This window comes from Belonocnema kinseyi, chromosome 3, assembly GCF_010883055.1.
Source record: "Belonocnema kinseyi isolate 2016_QV_RU_SX_M_011 chromosome 3, B_treatae_v1, whole genome shotgun sequence".
NCBI lineage: Eukaryota > Metazoa > Arthropoda > Insecta > Hymenoptera > Cynipidae > Belonocnema > Belonocnema kinseyi.
This window is the reverse complement of record NC_046659.1, coordinates 103,927,373-103,927,575: the sequence shown is the minus strand read 5'-3', so window position 1 is coordinate 103,927,575 and position 203 is coordinate 103,927,373.

The following is a 203-nucleotide window of genomic DNA, read 5'->3' as shown; positions in this document are numbered from 1 at the left end:
GCTCGGATATCTTCGCCTAACTACATAATTATGTTCAGTCTAATAATGCCAAACAGCATTTTTATCGGAAAGAAGTCAAGCTTTCGTTTAAAACTACTTTAAAAAAACAAAAACGGCCCGAAGAGAATGGAATGTTCAATAAACATTTTAAATGACAATTTCTTTATGAAAATTACAAATTCAAACCATAGATTTCACAGAAT